Genomic DNA, 27418 nt, shown 5'->3' with positions numbered 1-27418 from the left:
CTAGGGAATCACCTCTAGAATTTTTTTCCTATATATGGAATATTTCCTATATAGGAATTATTCCCTACATAGAAAATTTTGTATTTTCCTATAGAATTTCCTATGTAAGAAATATTTCCTACATAAGAAAGGTCTTATATGATTCCTTACTTATTCTCACTAGGAAATGTCCCATTTTCCCTAGTTTTTACTTTTCCCATTTATATATATTTTCAACTAGGGAATTCCATGGGGAATTCTCTTTTTTTTCCTATATGGGGATCGATTGAAAGTTCCTTGTGAATTCGTGCTCGGGAACGATTGGAGGGGATGGTAGACCGATATTATTGTCAATACGGCGCCGTCGGGCTGGCACCCCTGCATTTTGACAGTATAGCGGGAGATGATTATGAATCAAGGGGCTCGGATAATGTACAGGAATACGATCATAATCGTCAGATTGTGTCATCCGATCATGAGTATAGAGCCAGGAGAGCCTTACTGGATTGGGTGACTGACGTAGACGGGCCGCAGCTCTTGCATGTACAGTTAGACGACAGAGATGCTGTGAGTCGTAATAGTAGCAGTACTACCATTAAACCCAATGCTGTCGTTGCCATGGACGGGAGCGGCGATTTTCTCAGCATAACCACGGCGTTGGGCAACGTCCCGCTCTTCTTCGAAGGCCGTTACGTGATCTACATCAAGGCAGGCATCTACAACGAAGTGTTCAATGTGACCAGCGACCTTGAGAACATAAGCTTCATTGGCGGTGGCATCGGCCGAACTGTCATCACGGGTGACCGGAGCGTGGCCCTTGGGAGCTTCAACACCTATAGAACGGCGACAGTAGGTAACTAACAAAACGCAAAGCTATATATAACTTATTTCAATATATTATTTTCGTTGAGGAAAGCTCAACGAAGCGAACATCAAGCTGAGGGTGGACCACAAAAAGGGCAATCTGACACCAATGACATCCCCAAAGCGGGCCAAACTCTCACTAACTCAAAAACGGAATCCACAACCACAGCAGGTAACAAAGTACCTCTTTTGGTTCCAGCAAGTGAGTTTAAAAAATGCAATTTGTCATATCAATCTAGGGCTCTTATAGGATTATGTCATGGTGCCCGACCCCCAATGGAATTTCTACGGACATGGGTACGTACCAATTGGGAACCAATTGGGGCTAAACCAATAGTCATGCATTATCTCCCAAATAGTTATTTCTTCTTCTTATTTGAGAATGAACAAGCTGCCCTGACCATCTTGAGCTATGCGCAATGGATGCTCAAAAGCTCACCATTATCTCTGTTTAAATGGGCCCCGGAATTCGACCCTACAGGCCCAAAGCCTACTTGTATACTTGTGTGGGTAGAGTTTCCTAATCTCCCACTGAATTTGTACCCATTCCTTAAGATGTTATCATCCCCAATAGGCAGACTTCTGGGACAAAGACCGTACACGGACATCAATCCTAGATGGCACCCCCAGCTGTTGATAGAAGTAGATCTCAGTAAAAAACTTGTAGAATCTTTGTTAATCTCTGACTCGGAGGGAAATTTTATAAAGGACCAGCCAGTCCTCTATAAAAATCTCCCCAACACATGTTTTAAATGTCTCAAAACAGGGCATTTTATTAGAAATTGCTCAGAATGGAAAAAAAAGGAAAAGACAGAGCCCCAAAAGGAACAAACCCCTCCACAAACTGAGAAAGCCCAGGATGATGGCTTTCAGACAGTAAATAAGAAGGGGAAAAACAACAATCAGTTAGCCCATAAAAACAATAACCCAACTAAGAGTAAAAACAATAATACCAATAGATTTTCAGCACTTCTAATGAATATAGAGAAGGAGCCCACTAGTACATTTGAGAAAGGAGAATCTAGTAAAGATAAGGAGGGTAAACCCACAGAATCTGATAATGATGATGTGATTATTGAAGAGACTCAAATGGAGGCCAATGATGAAGGAAAAAATAGGGAGAACCCCATCATAGACCTCAACACTCAGGATGGCATTGAACTGACTCAGGCTGAAGAGGAGGAGCTTCCAGATGGGGGAGACATTCCCCTAAGTCCCCCTTTAGGGGAAAGCCCAAGAAAAGATTGAACTGGGGCACAAAACTCTAAAAGAAGATACTCGAGAGTAGGGCAGAGTGCTAGTAAACCATTTGGTCAGGGTAAAGAAGCTAGTAAGAAGGGAAAATCTAAAAAGAACTAGATTTACTATGATGATGGACAAACTGAAAACTATTTCTTATAATACAAAAGGGCTGACAGACCCTAAAAGGGCATTAATCATCAGGGAATGGCTTAAAATTGATGCCATTTCCCCTGATATAATATGCCTACGGGAGATTAAAGTCACTGAAACCCCCTACTTAAGAACTTAGATAGAGTATCAAGAGAACACATATGGTTATCAACCAAACACACAAATAGGAGAGGGGGAGCCTGCATTGGAATCTCATCAAAGCTGAATGACAAATTGCTCAAAGTCACTCATGATGATAATGCTAACTGGGTTGCAATGCACTTCAAGGATAAAGATGAGTTTGCAATTGTGTCTATCTATACACCTAATTCCTCTGTGGAGAGAGCTAGAGTTTGGGATACCTTACAGGTAATCAGCTGTCCCATCATTTTGGTTGGAGATTTCAACATGGTGGAAACCTCCAAAGATAGGTATTTGGAAAAAGGACATAGTGTTTCAGGTAAGGAAAAAGATAAATGGTTAATCACTAAAGCATTTCATGGTCCTACTAATGTCAGTGAGGATTTGGGGTTCATTTGGGAAAATAATCAAAGTGACTATCACCTAAGAAAGGCTAGGCTTGACAGGTTTTATGTTTTAGCAGGGCTGTTAGCCTCATATGTCAATTGTAGGTCCAAAGTCCTAGATAATATTGTGTTGTCAGACCATAAACCCATTCAACTTGTCCTTTCAAATTCTGGGCATACCATTAAGACTGGGTGGTTTCATACAGACGCTAGGCTTTTCAAGAACCAGAATGTAAGAGACACTCTTTGCATGATATGGTCTCTATCCTTTCTACAAGATTGGTCACCTGCCCAAGCCTAGACTAGAGCCATTAGAGACACCCAACAATACCTTAAAGAGGTTAAGCTACACCAAGTTAAAAGTACAAGGATTAGTAGAGCAAGAAAATATGTTGAATGCCAAACACTTGAAATAAGGGTTGACCAAGGGGAAACATACCTTCAGCCTCAGGTGCTAAGGGTTAAACATGAAGGTTAGCACAAGAGAAAGAGGCCTCTAGTATTCAACTCTTTACGAGACATTGGTGGGTTGGAAAGGCTGACAAACCCACCAAAGAAATGTTTCAAATCCTTAAAAAGAAAAAAGACAAAGACACAATCCCCCTGCTTAGAAGAGAGGACGGAACTTATGCCCATAACAATGGGGAGAACCTCCTTATTGCTAAGGAGTTCTTCTCCAACATGTTTAGTACTCCTAGGGAGAGCAGTTTGGTTGACACTGTAGCTAAAGCCAAGATAGCAAGGGTAAGAAAGAAGGTATTACCTTCTAGTTTAGCTAGCATCCTAGAGGGGGACATCACAGAAATTGAACTAAAAGACACCATAGATTCTTTAGCAAATGGAAAGAGCCCTTAGCACTTGACATAGAAAAACATTTCCAAGCAAGTTCCTTTACATCAATTGATCTTATTTATCTTTCGAATACATCCATATAATCCATAATCCGCCGCCCGAAGGCAATCCATAATCTGCCCGAAGGCAATCCATAATCTGCCCGAAGGCTATCCATCAATCCACAGGGATTACTAATCCAAGATTCCGCCTGTAGACTAGTATGCGGGCCTCGAGATCCAATCCCAAGTTGCGCTGGCCTCTTGTGCAGGGCCTAGAAGAAGGCAAGGGATTTATGGCCAGAGTCCCCGTGGCACCCAAGCGTCCTCCTGCTCCAAGTAGCACCCAACGGAGAGACCTCTTGCAGCGGGTTCGGTTCATGTTCCCGGAACGACTAACAATCCCCTTGGCAAGGGTGAGGCAGACAGCCGGGGGTAACTGATGCTGCCTCTCCCTTCAGGCCTTCAAGAACCTGAAGTATTAATTATATTTCCATCTTTAGTTCCTTCAGCAAACAATGTAAACAGTGCTCCTAAACTATTACAAACACAATCAATCCAATGGTCATTTATTTGGCCAACTGCTAAGGAGTGAATCCTTCTCTCCGAATGCATCCGTCATCCGATCCAGGATCAAATTGCGACTTGGCAAGATCCTCAAGGGTTTGTTTGTTTACCCTTTTTGTCCTTGGGTTAGGATCATACCCTATCAACCCAAATTAACCAACACCTTAGGTTTCTTAAGTTAAGACAGTAAATCCTGGCGACCATATTGCTCTAACTTGATTGATCCTTTGCTTACTAAGTAATACATAATTTCCCTTAACTTGAAAAATTAGCCCAAGAAAGGTGATGTAATAGGATGTCTACTCATCCTCTTGCAAGTTAGACTTCCGCTAGAACCTGCCAACCTTATTTCAAGGAGTGGCAATTTTATCTTGTGGTTAAACCATAAAGCCATGCAACGTTGCAACTTGTTGCTCAAGTGTCCCACATAACTCATGGGATCATTTCACCCATCAATGGCATTTCTTGTTCAAGGAAATTATTTAGCCAATGTGTAGGGTTTGGGGTGTCTTCTTATCCAACCGAACCCTAATTGTACTAGGCCGACAATGTTCGGTCCTAGGGTTTCCAAACTCAATCGGAGTTTTAGCATTAGGTCGATCGATTCTTAGGGTAGAACCCCTAGATCATTAATGTATGGGCATCTGATTAATCCAAACATTTTGTGAATGTGGGTAGGACCCTTTAGGTTTTAGGGTCTCGACTTGGCGACCAAGTGCGATACTAGGCAGAATTTCTAACGTGCTGAACCCTAGCTAGCACTTTGAGGTGTTTATCGTATCGACTAAATATGCTTTCATGAACCCCTTGAGGGTTATAACACTACAAGTGATTTAGCTAAATTGGTCTACTTGTCTTGCGACAAGGAACGATCCTTTCTTAGAGACTAAGCTTGTTCTAAAGGTGTAAATAATTGCAACATGAGATTCATTACTTTGAGGCAACTAAAAGGTTTTGCAATAACTACTTCTTTTCTTGCTAAAGTCATGATGAATGACAATTTGGAGAATATCTTGCATAAAACCTACAAGATTCACATCAAGAAACTATGCCTACAACCTTTAGTTTAATGCAATTGAATTTCATGCTTTGATATGACATGCAACCTTTTCTATATGCAACTTCGATGAAATAAAAATCTACGCGTGACGAATATGTAACATGCAACCCTTAGATATAACATCATTAACGAAGTTGATGCAAGACTAAGACTAGAGTTGACTTAACCCATTCCCAAGCATCTCTTGTATGCAACTTGCAAGACCATGGTTTCATTGCTATGCAAATTTTCGGACAACATCTAACGGATGCTAACGATATTTTCCCATGCGAATTACAAAAAGGAAGTTATTGCCTAAATGCAATCTACCCTTATTCTTTCCACAGCCAATCAAAAATGCACTTAGGAATTTTATCTTTTAACCCTAAGCTATATGCGTTTAGGCTTGTCACTTAAGAAATGCACAAAACTGGCAACATGCGACTATGCTCGTAAGATGAATAAGAAATTTATATTCATAGCTTCCCTATGAATTTAAGCATGCCCAACGTGGAATTAAACTTTCAAGAACCTAGGTTTGTGGATCCGTGGGGATGTCCATGTGTAAACTTGGGTTTGAATCTTCCACGTGTGCGCCTGGCGACTTGGACTTTGGAGCCATCGTAGGTGTAGTGTGTTTGGACTCCGGGTTTGCCTTTGCCCTTACGCAATCTGCGAATTCCCTCCAAGCTTGGTAAGTAGCTTCAAAATCTGTCCGCTTCTCCCTTACGCAAGAATACTTCTTTTCAGAAGTGGGTTATAAGGCTTGGGAAAAGATTGCGTGCACAAGGCTTAAGAGGTTTTCCTTTAGAAGCTTCTAAGAAGCCTTTAGAAAGCTTCTGCCTTTTCAGAAAACATGGATGGAGGTAATGATTGGTGGAAAGATGACGACGAAAAGGGGAGGGTACTTATGACGATATGGCAGCGGTGGCTTGGGGAGAGGCAATAGGGCGGCTGCAACGGCGTGGTCGTGACGGCAACGGTGGCACGGGACAGCATGCCAGCAAGTAGACATGCGGCCTCTTCTTCCTTCCTCTTTCGTGACCCTCAGCAAGGTAGCCTCCCCTCTTCTCTCTGATCGTGCCTCCCCCCAAGGCTAAGGAGGAGGTTATATAGTGCTAAGGGGGGGGAGAGGTGGCCACATACGTGGCTGGTGCATGCCTCCCCCCTCAGCAAGCCACACCCCACTCCACCTTGGGTCACTCCTCCACACACTCCCTCTCCCTCTGCCATGCATTGGCTGAGGGGAGGGGTAATTATTTAAAAATTTTGACTTAACCTTACCCATTATCCAATTTCCCCTTCTTCTAATAAGGGTGTTCTCACGCGGCTTTGTGGTTTTAAACCCTGGCCTCAATTGCACAATGCGGATGGGCTCATTATTGCGCGTACATGGTAAGGATTAAGTTACCAATATTTATGATGTGGAAAATAACTTTGCACAAGTTTTTGCACGGGCATGGGGTGATCAAAGCTCCTTAATATTTGAAGCAGAGATATTACATTCTCTCCCCCTTGGAGGAATCGAGATGTCCTCATAGCGAGAAGAACTGGGGGTATTGTTGGTTGAGAGTGCTTTCATCCATCCAAGTGGCATCCTCCTTAGGATAATCTTTCCATTGAACGAGGCATTCTCTCAAGGTTGTGGATCTCAATTGTCTCTCCCTAACATCTAAGATCCTATCAGGCCGTAGCTCAAGGACTCCTTGGCTAGGCATTACAACTTGTTGGTCATCAAGTACATGGCTAGGATTGGGTACATACTTCTTCAATAGGCTGATATGAAATACATTATGAACCTTTAGGTTCTCAGGGAGTTGCAGTATATAAGCATTGGGTCTTAGGCACTTGAGGATCTTGTAGGGTCCACAATACCTTGAACTTAGCTTTTTGCATTTACCTAAGGATAGGGAACTCTTCTTTGGGCGTACGCGAATGAAGACCGTATCTCCTTCAACGAAAGTTCTATCTTGATGTTTCAAATCTGCTCATGCCTTCTGTCTATCCTTGGCGGCTTGGATGTCCTATCTTATTGACTTCATTTGGTTGTCCATATCTTCCAACATTTTCCTTGAGGCTTCAACTCTTAGGGTTGGATCTGATAAGTTCAAAGGACTTCGCTAGTCGTGGCCGTACAATGCTTGAAAAGGGATCATCTGAATGCTTTGTTGGTAGGAAGCATTGTAGGCAAATTCAACTAGTGGCAAATATTGAATCCACTTTTTGGGTTCACGGCAGCACTGTGCTCCTAGCATATCACCAATGACTTGGTTGACTCGCTCCGTTTGAGCATCGGTTTGAGGATGATAAGCTGTACTAAAACAGAGTTGAGTCCCAATTGCTTCGAAGATAGCTCTCCAGAAGTGTGATGTGAAGAGTGAATCATGATCACTAATGATTCTTCTGGGAAACCCATGCAGTTTGAATATCTCCTTGATGAACAACCTTGAAATTTCTGAGGCTTTATAGGTTGTCTTAACATGAATAAGATGTGCAACCTTGGTAAGCATATCCACCACAACCATAATGGGGTTGTATCCTCCCTGAACTTGGGGTAGGCCAATAACATAGTCCATACTGATGAATTCCCATTTCATTTGGGGAATGTCAAGTGGTTGCAACTTTTCTCGTTTTTTGACATGTTCGGCCTTAATATGTTGACAAGACAAACACTCAGTGACATATTTGAGAACGTCACCTTTAAGCCTCTCCCAATAGTAGCTCTTTTTGGCTGCATTGAGGATCTTGGCATAGCTAGGATGTCCCGAGAAAGGGGAATCATGAGCTTCCCAAAGTATATTTTTCTTGAGTGACTCATAATCTCGTTCTATAGTAGACAAGTCCACTATTGATAGAGAATTCTTTATACTTAGCCTATAGCTTCGGATCTTGATCCTTGATAGGGATCTCCTTTAGCATATTTTGATAGGTTGGATCTTGGCATGCTTATTTTCTAGCTAGCTCAAGTATTGGGTTGTTTGGCATGGATACCTTTGTGGCTAGAGATCTAGCTGTTGATGGATCTTGCAAGATTAGAGAATTAAGGAACGCCTTGCGACTGAGTGCATCGGTAACTACATTCTCCTTTTAGGTCGGTATTTGGTTTCAAAATCATACTCCTCCATCACTTCAATCCATCGACATTGCCTCATGTTGAGTTCGTTCTGGGTAAAGATCCACTTAAGACTTTTATGATCCATTACTAGGGTAAACTTGTTACCTGGCAAGTAGTGTCTCCAAAGCTTGAGAGCATGGATGAGAGCTAGCAACTCGAGATCGTGGGTAGTATAATTCTTTTCATGGATCTTTGGTTTCCTTGAAGGGTATGCTACCGAATGACCTTCTTGCATAAGCACACATCCTAAGGCAAGTGTGCTAGCATCAGTTATCACTTCAAACTCCTTACTAAGATCGGAAAGTTTCAGGATATGTGCTGATACCAAGCTTTGCTTTATTCTATCAAAGCTAGATTGTTCAGCAGTTGACCATACAATCGATGTTTTCTTCTTCAGTAGATCGGTCAGAGGCGCTACAATCAAAGCATAGTTTTTTATAAAGACCCTATACCATCTTGTCAATCCAAGAAAACTACGTATTTCCTTGACAGTTGTTGGTATTGGCCATTCTAGAACATCTCTGACTTTGGCCGGATCCATTCAAATTCCTTCCGTTGACACGATGAATACCAGATATTCAATCTGGCATTTGAAGAATGCGCACTTCTTCATCTTGGTATAAAGCTTGTCTGTCCTCATTGTCTCAAGGACAATGCAAAGCTGGGGTTCATGATCTTCTTCCTGTTTGGAGTAGACTAAGGTATCATGGAAGAAGACGAGCACAAAGTTGTCAAGATATGGCCTAAATATATCCCGCATTAACATGTTGAAGGTGGCAGGTGCATTTGTCAGCCCGAACAACATGACTAGAAACTCAAAGTGTCCATATCTTGTACTGAATGTCGTCTTTGGGATATCTTCTTCCTTGATCCTTATCTGATAGTATCCAGACCTGAGATCAATCTTGGAGAAGATCTTTGCACCTTGAAGACGGTCAAGAAGTTCATCTATTCTTGGAATAGGGTACTTGTTCTTAATGGTTGATTGATTCAACCCTTTGTAATCGATACATAGCCAAAGCGTTCCATCCTTCTTCTTCTGAAATAGCACTGGAGCTCCCCATGGCAAACTGCTAGGACAGATGTAGCCTTGATCTAATAGTTGCTTGAGTTGCTCCTTTAGCTCAATCGCTTTCGGAATGGACATCCTATATGGCCTCTTTGTAATTGGCGCAACTCCTATCAGTAGCTTGATTTCATGATCAACTTCCCTTTGAGGCGGAAGTTCTGTCAGCTCTTCAGGAAATGCGTCTGCGTACTCCTTTAGCCACGAAGGTTCTTCATTAGACTCCTGATTTTGATCTAGCTTATTAATCTTAATCAAATAGACAGGTAGTCCCTTTCTAACTCCCTTTATTATTTGAGATACTTTGGCCAATTGAATTTTCAGCTTTTCATCCTCTCCTTGAGTTGACCAATTCCCCTTCAGAGTTTCGAAAGAAAACTTGGCCCTCTCCACAATGAAGGTGGGTGTCATTAGGTTTAAGCCAATCCATTCCGAGCAAACACTCATGGATACCTAGGTTCATGACCCTGAATCTCATCGAAGTCGACTTTCCTCCCAGAAAGAATTCCACTTTAGCAGTTTGCCTGGTACAAGTGACCTCACAACCATTTACTAATTCCACAAGCAAGGTAGGTGCTTCTATTGTGGCTATTCCTAATCTTCTTGCACAATCTGGTGAAATAAAGGAATGCATATTGCCACAATCAATCAAGGTTTTGAAGCCTTTACCTTGATAATCCGATGGTGTCTGAATCACCAAAAACTGGCACGATTCGGGCCTTTCTTATGAAGGGAGGCATGGACTGTTGCCCTCTCAAAGTCTACTTTCATGGTCGAAGCGTTCCATCTTTCTTTTTCTGGAACAGTATTGGAGCTCCCCATGGTGAACTGCTAGGACGGATGTAGCCCTACTCTAGCAGTTACTTGAGTTGTTCCTTCAGCTCAATTGCTTCCGGTATGGACATTCTATAAGGTCTCTTTGCAATTGGTGCAACTCCTAGTACTAGCTTGACCTCATGATCCACTTCTCTTTGAGGCAGAAGTTCTATCAACCCTTCAGGAAATACATCTGCGTATTCCTTTAGCCATGAAGGTCCTTCACTAGACTCTTGCTTCTAATCTAACTTTTTGAGCTTAATCAAGTAGACATGTGGTCCTTTTCTGACTCCCTTTATAATTCGAGATGCCTTGGCCAATTGAATTTTTGGCTTCCTTGCTTTTCCTTGAGTTGTGACCAATTCCCCTTCAAAGTTTCGAAATGAAATTTGGCCCTTTTCACAATGAATGTGGGCATCATTAGGTTTCAGCCAATCCATTTCGAGTAGACACTCATGGATACCTAGGCTCATGACTCTGAATTTGACCGAAGTCGTCTTTCCTCCCAGAAAGAATTCCACCTTAGCAGTTTACATGGTACAAGTAACCTCACGACCATTTGCCAATTCCACAAGCAAGATAGGTGCTTCTATTGTGGCTATTCCTAATCTTTTTGCACAAGCTGGTGAGATAAAGGAATGTGTACTGCCATAATCAATCAAGGTCTTGAAACCTTTACCTTGGTAGTTCGACGGTGTCTGAATCACCGAGAACTGGTGATTCGGCCCTTTCTTGTGAAGAGCGGCATGGATTGTCGCCCTTTCAAACTTTGCTTCCATGGTCGGATCTTCTTTCTCACACATTTTCCTATTGGCAACGTATGCGGTTCTTCCTCTGCCTCAAGTAGCAGCTCCCTAGCCACGGCCCATTCCTTGGAAAGATGCTTGGCGATGTCCTCCTCCAAGCTTGGGACATTGCCTCTTGAAATGACTGGGGTCCTTGCAGTGGAAACAACGGAGGTTTCCACCATTGCCTTGGGTAGGGACAAAGTTGTTGGCATTATTAGTCCTTGCTTTCTTTCTTTGTCCCTAATTCTGACCTTGAACTCTCTTCATTTGAGGCCTAAATGCTCCTTTGTTCGGGTCATTATAAGACCAATTTTTGTTACCTCTTGGTCTAGCCTGCACCTTCTGAATTATAGGGGCAGCTCGAATGAGTGCATCCTGTAGATCTTATGGGTGCATAGATTCGACATGGGTATTCACTGGTGGATTTAAACCAGCACAAAATTTTGACACCTGTTGTGTCATGTCCATCTGTGGTGCATACTTAAGAAGTGAGACAAATTTAGAATAGTATGGGTCAAGAGTGAGTCCCAGCTGTTTTAGCTCGTAGAACTCATTCATTTTTTGCGTGTGATACGCAGGTGGTAAGTATCTTCCCTGCACGGCTTTCTTCAGCTTCTCCCAAGTAACGGATCCTTCCGCGATCCCTTGATCTCTATACCATTGCTTCCACCAAAGCTTGGCTTCGCCGATGAGCTTTAGCTTGGAGAGCATAGCCTCGTTGGCAGGTGCAGTACCGGTAGCTTCAAAGTAATCCTCCATGGATTCAATCCAAATTTCAGCATCTCCTTGGATGGACCTGCTTCTCCCATCAAATTCGGGCAGCTTAATCTGCTTGAGAAGAAACTTCTTCTCCTGGATTACAACAGTACTTGATGTAGGAGGCAAACTGGGATTCTATACCTGGGGTTGTGCCTGGATAAAGGTTTCTTAACGTTATTACTCGTTAATTGTTATGATTTATATTTCATCTCTATTTCAGCCTATCAACTAAGAAATCTAATCACTTAAATTTTTATCAACTTTCATGTACAATCCGACATTGATAAAAAGAAGTCTTATTGTATTTATATGGGCATAGCCCTTTCCGAATACAACATTTCTTGGGATGATAGGGCAACTGTCTACATTTAGTTTGGGGAGAATAATGTTGTATTACATTTATCTGTAGGAACTGGATAATAGTATGGTTTCCGGTCATAGATATTGAGGAATCGATAAGTCATTGGAAGATCAGGGTATCCTTTCCTTTGGAACCCATTCTTCTCATGGCGCCCCAACACCTTGATCCTATTGGTGCGGATTACATGGGTCACTTCCTCATATACATATGAGTTCAGCTCAACCCTCCAGCCTCGAATATGTAAAGTTGAATTTATGTGACCCTCCACAAATATGAACAGCTTCACAACTTTCAGGTCTTCCAACCACTTGATCCTCTTTAAGTTGGTTTGAAGGTATGCAAACTAGTGAGCAGCTATATAGTAATACACTCTAGGATGTTCATCATCCCAACCCTTTGTTGATAATCCAAGGAACGTATCGCAGTCATAAACATGACTCGAAACACTAAGAACATGTTCCATGCTTCATAATTCTGCAAGACAGCATTGAAAATAAGAAAATGTTCGGAACATCAACATTTTCTTTACTTCATCTTATTAAGATTTCATTAAAAACAAATCCTACATTGATTGGCTCTGATACCAACTATAACGTGTCCACCTGTTGTCTTCACGACACGTCTTAGCAGTCCATCAGAAAGGATATCTAGAAAGCCCCGCCCGGCACTCCCATGGAATGTTACGGGGTTTGAGATCTAGGACTTTCCGCATTTGCCACGTAGCGGAAGTATTCTGGCCGTTCCCACTTAGGACCGACCTGAATCAAGGTTTTTCCTATTGGTCATTTCCTAAATGGCAACTAGCGTCCAACCCGAGCGAACTACTTTAAGCAGATACGCCAGGTCCGAAGCGGATTCACGCTGCACTTGGTTCAAGGAGAATGGGAAACGAGAGGGATGCAAGGCTTGACCTCTCTACATAAGGCATAGTCCCATTCCGTTCCCCTAAAACAGCGTAAATCGGGATTATTATAACTTAGACTTCTAGGTCAGCGCCCTTGTTGTTCGTGTCCTTTTAATAATCTTTATGCTGTCCATCATGATTGAGAAAAGTTCTCGGCCAACTGGGACCACCCATCCGTAGGACGGACCTATGGCCCCATCCTCTGCACTTTCCTCACGTTGTTTTAGTTATTTAATTAGCTAACACATTTAGTTGGACATGTATCAATCAGTTTCCTTAATTAGCCCGTTAGGCACTGGTTCCTTCACGTAATCATAGCACTTGACATAGAAAAGCAATGTCAAACAAGTTCCTTTTCAACAGGTTATCATATTTATCTTTGAAATACATAAAGTTTAGCCCGTAGGCTTATCTATAATCCGCCCGAAGGCTATCCAGCAATCCACAGGGATTACTAATCCAAGATTCCGCCCGTAGACTAGTAGGCGGGCCTCCAGATCCAATCTCGAGTCACGTTGGCCTCTTGTACAGGGCCCAAAAGGCGAGGGATTTACGGCTAGACCCTCCTCTGGCACCCAAGCGTCCTCTTGCTCCAAGTAGCTCTCAACGGAGAGACCTCTCGCGGCGGGTTCGGTCCACCTTCCCTACGCTATTAACAACCCTCTTGTTTAGGATCAGGCAGGTAGTCGGGGGTAGCTAAAACTGCCTCTCCCTTCAGGTCTTCAATCTGAAGCATTAGATATCCATTTATCCTTTAATTCTTTGAGCAAACAAAGAAAAATAGTGTTATTAAAACTGTTACAAGCACAATCATTTCCATTGGTTGTTATTTGGCCAACTGCTAAGGAGTGAATCCTTCTTTCTGAATGCATTCAGCACTCGATCCGGGATCAATTGCGACTTGGCAAGATCCCCAAGGGTTTGTTTGTTAACCCTATATCCTTGGGTTAGGGTCATACCCTATTAACCTGACTTAATCAAAATCATAAGTTCTATTAGTAGTGAATATGTTATTCCAATTCATTGATTGGTCTTTTGCTTCCAAGAAAATATCTAATCCCCCGTAACTTGGTCACTTTACCCAAGAAAGGTATTATATCAAGACAATTATTCATCCTCTTGCGAGATAACTTGCGTGAGAATCTGCCAATCTCATTCCAAGAAATTGGCCATTTCCTTGTGATTAAATCACAAGATCATGCGACTCTGCAACTTGTTATACAAGTGTCGCATCAAAACTATGAGACTATTTACCCATCGAATAGAGTCTTATAATCACGAAATCATGATTAGATATAACAATCTGTTCTTGATTGCATTAGGCCGACATTGTCAGTCCTATGGTTCCAAGTCAAACCGAGTTTCATCTTTTTAGCAAGAGATCCTTAGGGGAAAAATCCTAGATCATTTCTCGCAAGTATGTCCTACTGTCCCTACATTCCGTGAATGTGGGCAAGTCTTAGGGGATAGGAGTTTCAGCTCTGGCAATAAGAGCAATTAGGTAATGTCCTCAACGTGCTAACCCTAGTTAGCTCTTTGGGATATGTTGCATTGAATTAACCCTTCCTGATAAACGAGTACCTCGCGGTTTTAGGTGTTTAGGTTTAAACCAATTTAACTTGTCTATTACGCTACCATTTTCGTAACCACATTATTCATTGTCTACGTATAAGTTAATTTACAAACCCTAATTTTTCGGTTAAGGTCAAAGCATAGGTTAAGTTAAAGCAAATTCCAATTGATCATCCTATAACATGCAAACAAGATTCATGCTACTAAACTTTAGGATTTTATGTTTAAACATGCAGCCTTTTTCTACTTTCTTTTCCAAATGAATTTGTCGGATGTTGAACTTACACACCCTTTTGTTGATTTAAGTTTTTAGGCCACTTGCCTAGAGTTAAATCTTCTTCATGCAGCCCTAGCAATTTTCTATGGTTGCTAGCAACTTTCTTTAAAAATCATTTCGAAGAAAAGATGTTCAATAATGCGATATGCGGTTTATTCCTTCCATGCTTAATCGAAGTGTACTATCATAATTCTGTTTTGTAAAAATGGACATTAATTAATCTAATTTTATTACTTTGCAATGCATAAAAATGACTTGCTGGAAATGCATAGAAATCTTATGCTCACTTTATTTTGTTCGTTTTATTGAAAAATACTAATGACCGAATCTCTCAATTGTGATCTATTAGCCAAAGTATTTTCAATCGAAAAAAACATGCATCCTTATTCATCAAATGATCCATGCATAATTGAAATATTACGACGTTAATCAAATTTAGGAAGAAAAACCTGGACTTGTGGTGAAATATCCACATGGATGTTAGGAGACGATCCTCCTGCGGTTGCGCCTTGTGCCTTCTTAGGAGCCATCGCGAATGCGGCCTTTTCGTCTTGGATGCAGATCTATGATCTTGGCCAATCTTCTTCGAACGCGAAACTCCCTTTGTGTGACCAATTGCACCGTCTTTCAGAGTCAGTTTTAGAAGGCTTTATAGGTTTCCTCCTTAAATTTGGCTAATGGGAACTTGTGGGGAACCTAAGGGGGAAAAGGTTGTTTGTGAAGGCCAATAGAAAGGGGGTTCTAAGGGACCCCGAGGTCAAGATGAACCTTTGTGTAAGAACGCGGGGGGGGGGGGGGGGGGGGAACTTAATGGGCTTATAAAAGCTTGGATGGGACAATACAAGAAAGGGGGCTTTGAAGGAGGCCCACAAGAAAGGATTTTTTTGGGCTTGCAATATGAAAGGGGCTTAAAGGACCCTAAAGCATTTTGTAGGGTAAAAAACCCACAGGGAGGGTTTTAAATCCTAAGGAGAGAGGTTTTAAAATCTTTTGAGAGTAAGGCTTATTAAAGCCACGGGAAGGGGGCTTAATGGCCTTTTACAAGCTCAGATGGGACCCCACGGGAAAAAGGGGGGAAGCAAGGGGTGTAAAAGACCTTCTAAAGGAAGGCTTTAAGGAGGCCATATGAAGGGGGGCTTAGCTCCTCCCCTTAGAAGCTTCCAAGAAGCTTCTTGGAAGCTTCTGGGGTTTCAGTAACCACGTGGAAAAGGGGATGATTTTTGGAGAAATGATGGCGGGCAAGAGACAAACCGAATCAGTGACTTGGGACGGCGTACGCGGCTTCAGGCGGCGGCTCTAGACTGCAGCGCGAAGTTCCCTCCTCCTTCACGGCCAGCCTTACGCCCTTTCTCAATGGCAGCATCAGCAGTGTCTCGGCTCCTCCTTCCTTTTCCAAAGCTCCCATGGCAATGGGTTTTATAGGGAGAGGGAGAGGTACCTCCCTCCCTCCACGCGCCATTACGCATGGCCTCCACCCTCTTGCGAGCTTCATCAAGGAGCTTAATTGCCCCTTGGTATTCCCCTCTCCTCCAGCACGACAGTCGGCTGGAGGAGAGAGGGATAGTTAATTTAAAAAAATTGCCATTATTCCCCCATGAATTATCCTTTTGGCCTCCTAAGAGGAGGTTCATATGAAGAATGCGTGTTTTAGAAAATCAGGAATGTTACATTTGGTATGTAGTAGTGGAAGAGGTTGGCACCTTAGTCGCTTCAGCAGCCGTTTGCACATGTGGCTGACTCTAGGACACCGCCCCAATTCGAGCTATGATCCTCTTCCACATCCGTGTCTTCACTTTGCTGCTTGCACGGCCATTGACGAGAAAAATTACCCACCCCTTTGCATAGGTGGAAATTGCCGAGGAAAGCCCAAAGCACACTTCGGTAATGATCTTGACGCTATTGGTCTTGAAGAGCTTGAGATCATATGGTGGCGCCTTCCTGCGTCCCACAAAATTCCCGAGCACTTTAGCAATGGCCACAAGTTCACTATCCAGTAGGTCTGGCCACGAGATCCATATGGGGTACTCGTGTTTAAAGAAATTGCAACTTGTCCAGAAAATACTACCAATATTTGATGTTTCAAAGTTTAGATCTTCAAATGTATAAGTCTCTAATGCTCACGGACAATAACCTTTCAATGTATTTCTACCGATTCGAGTCCTGAAACATAGGCTGATATTTTGTAAAATGAGGGTGCATTTTTAAAGCTTTAAAACCCACGTCATAGAGATTTCGAAGAACAAGACTGGTTCCTTCGGAAAATTTCCTTACTTTCCTGAGAATTGCAACAAATACATATATGAGTTTGTAATTTGTATACAGAATCTCGAAGTGGAAAGTTGACGAATCCTGTTATGATGTTCAGTTATTGTCGACAAATCCTGTCACATAATTGGCGTAGGCACGACTCACGAGGAGACGTTATTGCAGCTGCATGGCGCTCGAGTTGAGTGTGAGTCGTGGAAAGCTGATTGCGAGCAACTGCTGATCAAGGAACAGTATCAAACCGTGACGATCGAATCAAGAAGGCCGAAGGAGCCGATCCAGGAAGAACCCGCGATGAAGCTACGGAAGGAGAACACTCGAGCCTGCATGGAAGTCATGCTGCGGTAGATGCCAGGCCAATCGATGCGGAGGGAGGTGTTGGATCCGGGGCCAGTATTTTGGAACTCACCATAGAAGATGGTGTCGACGAAAGGGTTGCTGGCATTCTAGGGGAGCCAGCCGGCGGGGTTGATGAGGGCCTCTATGCAGGACTGGAGGAAGACGACACGGGAGAAGGGCTTCCAAGGGCGGCCGAGGAAGGTCAGGGTGTCGAAGGCGGTGGGGCCGTCGATGAGGGCGAGGGTGGCGGAGTCGACGGTGAGGGTGCAGTTGTAGAAGGAGAAGCTGAACACATCTAGGGCGAGGGTCCGGCCCTGAGCCGTGTATGTGACGTTCTTCCGGGTGTCCAGTGGCCGCCGCGCCAGTGGGTGGCATTCCTCGAGAAGAAGGCCACCACGTTCCCGAAGATGAGGCCCACCGTGCCCACGATCACGCACTCCTTGTTATAGTGCCGGCCCGCCAGTGCGTACAACGTGTCCTGGTAGCCCTCGAAGCTGCAGCGGTAGAACACCAGTCTGTCTGCCCCACCCCGCACTACCACTTCCTGGTGGCCCCCTGGCCCCCGCCGTGTTCCTGAACGAGATATCACGTGCCATGAAGCCGTCCGCCATGATACCTGTGTGCACAATTCAATCCTTTGGTTAGCATATCGCCTCCCCACATTACATTCATCAACATGCGAAACTACGAATTTCAACTTTCAACTTTCGATCTAAGGTTTTCCCCCTAAAATCTTGCGAAGGCCCTGCCACACGGAGGTTCACCAATTGATTTAAGGGGAGAGGAACTCACGACTGGCATGCTACATGCTCATTGTTTAAAGAGGTTTCGCCAACTAATATTCACGAAAAATCAAGGTTTAATGTAAAATGAATTGTTAAACTTAAATTTAAGGGAGAATGTTTAAATTTTTTTAAAATTTTAATTATATAATAATAATAATATATAATTTGATTAAAAATTCCTTCAAAATTTTGAGTTAAAATTTTCAGCTTATACAACGAAAAAGACACAAAGTGTGTAGAGGCTTTAGTGAGCAACCACCTACAAAGTGTGGGCACACCACAAACATGGTAATCATCCAGAGGCTATGGCAAACAAAGCTAAGTGTGGGTACAAAAAACATGGTGGACATCCAAAGGCTGTAACATGGGATTCACAATGTGTACAGAGGCTATAGTGCCAAGTTACATAGGGAGTTTACAAGCTTATGAAAGGAACATTAGGGCAAGGTTATACAAGGCTTTTAAAAAGTCTATCAAAGTAGTGTGAATAGAAGGACTAGTGAGGTTTGTCCTTCTGCTCTTGATGGTCTTTTTCTTTTTCTACTTCACCTTCTTGATCTTCTTCTTCCTTCCTAGTAGCAAGGTAGGCCTTCTAGTACCTCTTTCTAGCATGACATAACTTTTTAGTATGTCCAGTCCTTTTGCAGAAGTCATAAACTAGTTGGTTCTTTTTGCCTTTATACTTGTTTTTACTGACATACTGTACTTGTTCATCCTTAGAAGTACTTGGCTATTCTTTATTTTTTATCTTCTTATCTTCTTCTAACAAAGAGACTTGAATGTTAACAAGTTTAGGATTTGGCATGTTGATTCAGTATTGGAGACATCAATCATAATGTGGAGGCAAACTTTTTAACAAAATACCAATGCACACATCTTCATCCATTTTAATGTTGATCTATGCAAGCTAGGTTAAGAGACTTTCCATGTAATTCAGATGTGTTAGGTTTCATGTCTAGTCTAAAAGTTTCAATCGACAAATCATACTTTGAAGACTTTGACTATGCACCAAACAAAGTATCCAATCTTTTCCAAGTGTCATTGGGGGTGAATTGGGTAGTCGGCCTCTAACAACCCCTAAGACAACACCACAGGATAAAGACAAAAGATCTCCCCTCAACAAAACTCACGAAACAACACTATTGAATACATGATCCAAAATTCATGATCACTTACTCCTCACTGAGACTTTAAATCAACACTTAAATAGTTCAAACCTTCAAGCTCAGATTTTACCACTTTTAGAGAAGATCTAATGCCGAAACAACCATGGCATAGACTTTGACAACATGAGCTTTCAGATCCACACAACTCCTATTTTTTAGGTATGGCAATCCCAAGCAGCAAACTACCCCACAAAGCGTGGTTGCATCAATCAGTGTAAAACCAATTGTAGATCCTTTCTATTCTTCTTCTCCCTGAGCACACATAAATACAATCCAAATACACATGTAACTAAAGCTTTATACGGCAAATTTTCATGCCAATTCAACAGCTACAAGCATTTCACTGTTATAGACATTCTATTACTACATCAAAATAGAGCTTGCACTGATATAGCAATGGAAAATCATGATGACTATCTTGGAAAACCGAGTTGGTGACGTAGATGCTGCGAAATTCACTTGTTTCCTCATAGAGCACATAAATTGCCTAATAGATCATTACACATAACAGTTCATAAATTTTTAACCATACCTCTGATCGCCAAGCTTTAAAAAGGAAAGTTGTAGCTCTATTTCCAATCAATCTTTAGAACAACTTAGAGTTAAATCCATTGATCTGCTGCCTTGAAATAGCTCTGCACAGTCTGCAGTCCTAAATTCCTGCATACTCAATACAACAAACACAACTTCTCTATTCCAAAAGCATAAACTTGCATTGATGAAGAGTTGCAAAAGCTTCAAAAATTTATGAACTCTTATCCATTATTTTCTTGGCTACAAATCCTTTTAGATTTCCACTAACTCAAACTCGTACATTCAACACTTGCTCATAATACATATTTCGTGCTTCATACCTAGTTTCAGATGCAGAGGCCCTTTAGTTCTATTCTTCTTTGCGGACGGGAAGCCTCATGCAACAACTAACAAACATCACTCTCACCATGAAGAAGAACAACCCTCTGTTTTCTTTCAATCATATCCATACACCAGAACTGATCTGCAAACTCTCTGTCCCACAAAGCAGTAGAAGAAAACAAGATAAAAGAAAGACTCTTATTACCATCATCTGAAAACTGAGAACTCACATTAGCCCATTGACTTCAGTAACCATGCCATCATGCTCCACGGCTCCAATTACTTCAGCTGCACAGACTCCTTCTCATGAAAATTTGTTCTTCTTCTTCTATGATGCTTCAGATTTTTCCCTTCTTGAGCCTGTAAGATTCTTCTTCTCCCTCCGCCCCTCTCTCTCTCTCTCTCTCTCTCTCTCTCTCTCTCTCTCTCTCTCTCTCTCTCTCTCTCTCTCTCTCTCTCTCTCTCTCTCTCTCTCTCTCTCTCTCTCTCTCTCTCTCTCTCTCACGCTTGTTGTGTTGTGTCGAACACTTCTCTTCTCTTAAAAAAAAAAAACTACTCACATTTTTGCTTTTTCCCTTAATATTTCAAGTTGCCCCTTGCTTCCCCTTAATTACTAGATGGAAAACATCCCCCTTGCCACGTAAAATTCCACTTGGGGACTCAAAATTAAAAGTGAGAATACATTTTCTTCTCTTCCTACATGAAGCGTGTGTCTCAAAACAAAAATATCACATCCACGTGTTGAACATGCATGGTACCACTTGGGATTTCCAATTATCAACCTGACTCCTACTATAGGTAAGTGTTAGAAATACAAAAAAATGATATTTTCATATGTCACCCCACTTGACTTCACGCAGCATCATGTCCCTGGTCGCTCATTTTCACTCACCATGATAAGCCACCCCTTGGTTTGGAACATAAAGCGTGAACAAACCTTTATTAAAAGCTTCAAAAACATCTAACAAAGACAAACTCCTTCTCCTGAAAATCTGCTTCATAGAGCTTTGCATCGAACAGCTCATAACTTTCTAACCAAACCTCATATCGCCAAGCTTTAAAAAGTAAATTTGTAGCTCTATTTTGAATCTATAACTCTTCAAACAACTCAGAGTCAAATTCCTTGATCTCCTGCATTGAAACAAATCTGCAATCCTAAATTCCTGCATGGAGCCTTTTTTAGACATCGACCTTCCAAAGACCATAACTTTCACATTCTTGCTTGGATCAACACTAAACTTGACACAGACCTTTAATAGGTGTCAAAGCACACTTTGAATATGTTGTCCATCATTTACAACCATATAATTAACACCATATTTTAAAAAATTGAATCTACCCTAAACAGTAAATTGTAAGCAAACTACTTTATGTATAGTATATACATTACATACATCCTCTTTATTTACAGTATTCAATAGATATATTTATTTAGACGGAACCCATTGATTCTACTGTTGTGAATAGTTCCATCTAAATCTTGTAGCAAGTAAGTGCCATTTTCAAACTTCTACTTGATGATGAAAGGTCCTTCCCATCTAACTCGAAACTTGGTTTGAAAAGTAGAGTCTAAGTTGTTGTCATATCTCATAACCAACATTCCCTCTACAAGATTATTCTTCTTCAACTATGTATTAAACCATTCCCTTCTCTTCACAATCTGTTTTTCATAACAATCTATTACTTGTTGCCTATCCAACTGTAGGGTATGCAAGTTCAGTTCTCTGTCAATTCACAATTCTGTTTGATCTAACTGATGCTTTCTTACAAACTCCATTTATAGGGAACATGACATTCATAGGTAATAAAGCATCTTGACCATATATTAATTGAAAAGGGGTGAATCCTATACTTGTCTTTTGCATTGTTCTACAAGCCCACAAAGCTTGATGTAGATGATTGTCCCAATCTTTGAAATGATCTTCCACCATCTTAAAGAGAATCTTCTGTAACGTTCCATTGAATGCTTCCACCAATCCATTGCACTAAGGGTAATAAGGAGTAGCAAATCTGTGTTTCAAGTCTAGTTTCCCTATTAATTCTCTCAATAGCTTATTTCTGAAGCTAGGGACTTGATCTGTCACTATTTCTAGTGGTATTCCAAATCTGTAGCATATGTCCTCCATGAGGAACTGAGTTACATCCTCTTTCTTGCAATTCCTTGTAGCCTTAGCTTCAATCCATTTGGTCATATAATCAACTGTAGTAATGATGTAAGATTTTCCTGTTTTTGTACCAGGCAAAGGTCCAAAACCACTTCTCAAATAATCCATAGGCAAAAATGGCTTTAGTAGGTTTTCGAATTAGTATCATTTTTGCATATGACTGGTAAGCATAACAACTTTTGTGCAACATCAACACTCAGACTAAGCCAAGTAAGTCCTACTAGCAAAATTTTCCTTTTGGTAAGCTCAAAACCAAAATGACCACCATATTCTTTCTCATGAGAGGAAGATAAACAGGCAGGAATCTCAGAACTATGTAGCACCCTTCTTAGTATATTATAAATCCCCTTCATGTATAACTGATCATTTATGAGCACCCATGCCCTGACCTTTCTGATAATGGCATACCTTTTGTATTTATCACTCAATGACCTTAACTCCCTAGTTTTTAGAAACTCTTCAATCAGATGAAGGCTCTTCCTACCCTCATATCTAGGATTATCCACCCTCATTGCTACAACATACTAGGAAAGAGCATTTTCAGCCAATTCATGAGCTCTATGGTTGTTCTCCCTACTAATATGCCAAATTTCAAATTTTTTCAGCTGCCTCATAAGGCATTTTATCTTAAAGAGCCAATCCTTCCAAGTATCTTTATTGGTTTTCCAAACATTTTGAACATGTCTGACCACCAACATAGCATCTCCTTTTGCAACTACCTTCATGTATCCTAGTTGAATACACAGTTTTAGGCCAGCATGTAAACTCGCATATTTAGCTTCATTGTTACTTTGTATCTCTCTACTTTCTTGACTTCCCAAAAAGACTTCTCGATTTTTAGCATCCATAATGACAAAACCCTGTCCTCCCTTTCTCATCACTCTTCTGTAAGTGCCATAAAAAAACAAGGTAGCATATTTATCCTTCATCTCCTCATGAATTTGTGGATGTGGTGTCGTGATGCTACGCGTCTACCACTTCAAACCTGAGGGTGGAGTTTTCTGCCAAAATTTTACACTCTTAAGTCATCGTCATTATAAGTTTAATTTCCGTTATGTGTATTTGCATGATGCACGAGCACATGTAGATAGTATAGGCACGAAATCCTCAATGCACTCATAATTTTCTTTGGAGCATCGCTCAATTCTTTGCATATCATGAATCGAAAGTTTGTATTTCCTTAAAGCATGAGTGGTTGGGCATGAAGATTGGAACAATATTTAGGAGTCCATGGATATCCGTTCATATTATAAACATTTAAGTGGAATTATGCTACAAACTAACACTAGTACTCTTTGAGTAGAAGGGGGAAACTTTAGCTCTGATAACTGTTCCTTTACTTTTATGCATCCATGTATCTCTGCTTTAAGAGATATGATGCAACAAAACTAAAGAAAGGATCAATACTTGAAAGAGTCGAAGTAAACAAGTACCTAGAGAAGAAGTACATCAAAAATACCAAGTAGCATTAATACAAGGACTGGAAAATGTAAAGGCACACTAATAAAAAGAAACTTCTTACAAGACTCTTACATCTCTCTCTTGGGACTCAACAGGGAATAATATTATGGGAGAATAATGACATAATCAGTGACATCCATGGTGTGTTTTTTTTCGTGTCTCAAATAGAAGAGACATATACGAAGCTTTTAGATTTTTCCAAAGCTTAAAGGAGAGAAGCGTGATGACAGGGGGAGAAAAAGTTCTATCTGCCGACGTAGCTAAAGAGAGGAATGACGAAGATTAATGAGATCTTTTGAAGTCAAAGGAAAGCATGAAGAAGAAGCTAAAGATTAGAACATTGTCATCGTGTTCGGGGTCGAAGGTCTACCACCGGGCTTTAGAGCAGAAGAGGAGTGAGAGATTCAAAGGGGAGAGAGGAAAAAGATTGGGGTTTGATGGATTCTCAGATTATGGAGAGAGTAGATGAGATAGAGAGTAACCAATATCTTACAAAGCCGTGTCATAGAAGTTTACCATAATAAACTTGGATCTGATTACATCAATAACCATGAGGTTTATGCATAGATCTATATCACATTTTTTTCCATTTCCTACAACAAATTCAAGATCTAATTCCCTCCATTTCATGAAGATACATGTATTGAGACTTTAGGATACAAGGTATAGAGAGATAGAACTCATTACAATTGACATAGAGTCCAAAGGATGATAAAAATGCTTCAATAGAACCACAAATGTACTTCAGCCTTGCATTAAAACAGTAATTTCCAGCCCTCAAACTTGAGTCAAAAATGTATACAAACTCATGGGAAAATCTCTCATTACAATCTCAACCAATGCCCTATTGTTTCGGGAGCATTATCTACACAAGAAAATGATTAGACTTTAAGAAACCCCTTCAAATGAATGAGTTTTAATGGCTGCCCTATTTATGATAGTTTTTGGGAGAGCCTATTCAGCCTATACATTGGCAAAAATCACCTCTTGACTTGCCCCAAAGTCACTCAAGTACTTGGGAACAAGAAGGGCTTAAATGGTACACAAATATGGTAAGAGAATGGAAGAAGACGCTCATAAGAGTAGGTTGAATACTTTATCTCAATTTTTCCCTTTTATGGACTATCATACAACTCATTTTTGTGATACCAAATGGATGGGGCAAAAAGGACTCTCAACTTCTTTGTTTGTATCTCCTCTTTATCTTCAGTTTGCTCTATGTTAGCATGCTTTGGAGCATTCACCATAGTCTTCAACTCTCCCTCCATCTTCCACAGGTGTGTAGGCCCAAAAAATGCACCGAAAAACACGAGCAACTATTACTCCATGTCTCTTGTGGACCTAGTCAGCTTTGGAGTGCTCTTGACAACAGTTGGATCTTCCAAGCTAATGAACTTCATAAACCAATGTGACATAACCTGTAAACTATCAATTACCACCTGTTGATCAAGTTGAAGGTCCTCATATACACTATCATTGCCATTTTTCTTGATACAAACTGCAAATTACATGATGTCAAGCTACGAAAGAACTTATGAGATTAAATGACATCTAAGACAAATGTAAGGGAATAATAATTGAATTATGTATGAAAGTTTCTTATGTGGATCCTAATGAAGTTATTCTGCAAACATAAGAACTCCATGTTTTATGCCATGAACAGAAGATCCTTTGACATTCACCCCCTCCTAACCTGCACATCCTCCGGCATGTGCCACTTCATGAATTTGCAGGTTAAGGAGGCTCTTCTTCTGACATATCTTCATCTTCATCCTCTAAGTCTTCTTCTTCTTCCTTGTCTTCAAGTAGATGGCTCACATCCAAGTTATCAAGCTCATAAGTAGAAGAATCTTTTCGTTTGAAGAGCTTGATATGTTTTCCGGCTATTGGTATCTTGATCATGGTCCCATCCATTTCAGCCAAAGTGTAAGTAGAATTATCATGTACTACCTTCACCACATATGGTGTGATAATAGACTCCTCAATAGGCGTAATAGGTGGCTGCCCATACATTAGTTCAATCGGCATATAACTTGTCACTACTCTATGGGTAGTTCTATCAGGCCATAACACGAATGGAAGCATTTTAGGCCATTCTCTCATCTTCCCTCTGCAAGACTTTGCCAAAGCTTTGAGAATTGGTTGATGACCTCTTTCACTCTTACCATTGCCTTTAGGATTGTAGGCTGATGTAGGAGATAGATTGATTCCCAATTGAGCAAAGAAATGGCAAGCCTCATCAGTATCCAATTCTCCTCTATCAGCCCAGTTACTTTGGCAACACAGCCATACCTGCAAAACACTTCTTCAAGTAAAAATCTACAAACAACTTGAGTGGTCTTTGTTGTCAAGGCTTTTTCTTCTGCTTGATTTGTGAGATCTTCTCTAGCAAACACTAGATATCTCATGTTCAAAATTCTTGTAGGTATGGTTACTAAATCAATAACCCATCTGTAATGAATAGATAAAGGAAAGGTAGGCTGAAGCCCATCTCTATGCTTAACCATAGAGTACATTTGACAAACATGACAAGTCTCAACAAAATGCTCAATGTATTTATACATGTTTTGCCACCAAAATTTCTCTTTTATTTTGGCAAAAGTGCCCCATATGCCTCTATGGCCAGCCAATAGGCTTTCATGAAATTCTTACATGACCTGTCTTTAAATCTTCTTGTCTCCTAAGACACGCATAGGTGCTTCTCCTTTCTTCTTTGCATGCCTTGAAAGGTAGCCGTCTTTGAGAAAGAAGCCATAAGCCTTTCTCCTAATTCTCTTAAACTCTTCATTAGTCCAATCTTCCTTCTTCGTCATAGTGCTCAAGTATTGGCCAATTTTTAGCCAATCATTTGCATAATATTCTTCCATAAAATGAGAACAAACTAAAACAAAGCATCGAGATGGCTGTCTTTCAGCTGCCCACCAACTTTCCATGGTTGTTTCTTCATTCTTTGCTGCTGTAATTTCTATTACAGTAGCAGTACCTACTGTACTTGGTATAATTATTGATGTACCTGTAACGTGTCCACCTGTTCGCTTGTAGGACACGTCTTAGCAGCCCCTTGGGAAGAGGGTCTAGAAAGCTCTGCCCGGCACTCCCATGGAATGTTACGAGGTTTGCGATCTAGGTCTTTCCGAGTCTACCATGTAGTGGAAGTATTCCGACCGTTCCCACTTAGGACCAACCTGAATCAAAGTTTTCCTAGTGGTCAAACTCCTAGAATGGCAGCTAGCATCGAATCCCAGGCGAAGTACTTTACGCAGAAACGTCAGGGTCAAAGCGGATTCATGCTACACTTGGTTCAAGGAGAAAGGGAAACGAGAGGGATGCTAAGCTCAACCTCTCTGCCCATAAGTCATAGTCCCATTCCGTTCCCCTAAAATAACATAAATCGGGATCCTAGTAACCTAGACTCTAGGTCAACGCCTTTGCTGTTAATTTCCTTCGAGAAAAGTTTCCCGCTGTCGATTTCATTTGAGAAAAGTTCTCGGCCACCCAGGGCCAGCCATCCGTAGGACAGACCCAT

General features: G+C 41.3%; 1 protein-coding gene and 1 pseudogene across 1 annotated transcript in view; one reads left to right on the top strand and one right to left on the bottom strand.

Moving 5' to 3' along the window:
• LOC148024253 (uncharacterized) overlaps nucleotides 1-27418 on the top strand; it is a 147330-nt gene that overhangs the window by 5125 nt on the left and 114787 nt on the right. The gene's annotated exons all lie outside the window — the stretch shown is intronic.
• LOC148024254 (pectinesterase 2-like) lies at nucleotides 17358-18071 on the bottom strand (annotated as a pseudogene).

This window comes from Lygodium microphyllum, chromosome 15 (genome assembly GCF_053477565.2).
Source record: "Lygodium microphyllum isolate KBCC chromosome 15, Lygodium_microphyllum_v1.1.10, whole genome shotgun sequence".
Classification (NCBI taxonomy): domain Eukaryota; kingdom Viridiplantae; phylum Streptophyta; class Polypodiopsida; order Schizaeales; family Lygodiaceae; genus Lygodium; species Lygodium microphyllum.
Note: the sequence above shows the minus strand (reverse complement) of the source record. Positions and strands in the feature narration are given on the sequence as shown.